We start from the raw sequence: 471 nt of genomic DNA on the forward strand, positions 1-471 counted from the left end.
CTGAACATGCATGCCTGTGAGGGAGCTTGTACTCCTTTTTACCCAACAATGACCGTACTTCATACGAGCAGGGGCGTTCTCACTGTACGCATTCTTGCGTTCCGTCTGCGCTCTTTTTTTATTTGTTGTACTGAGTACGCATGCGTCGGCCGTTGCGTTGCGTTTTTTAACACGGCGCGTCAAGTTCAACTTTTAATAACGCGTCTTGAGAACGTTTGAACGCAACGTCCTGTGTGAACGCAGGAGTCCTGCCGCACTGTCACTATCTCTCAATGCACTCACACACACACACACTCGGACACTGCAGTGAATCAAACACACTCACACGGTCCGTCCAGTTCGGCAAAGCTTGAAAGAGCACGCTTTGCATGCTTGAAATGACTGAAGCGGTCCAATGCCACGTAATCAATCACGGATGTGTCTCGGAGTTGAGCGTGCAGTCAGCGTTAAAGTTGAGACCACTGTTGCTTT

The sequence above is a fragment of the Garra rufa genome, chromosome 2 (genome assembly GCF_049309525.1).
Source record: "Garra rufa chromosome 2, GarRuf1.0, whole genome shotgun sequence".
Lineage (NCBI taxonomy): Eukaryota > Metazoa > Chordata > Actinopteri > Cypriniformes > Cyprinidae > Garra > Garra rufa.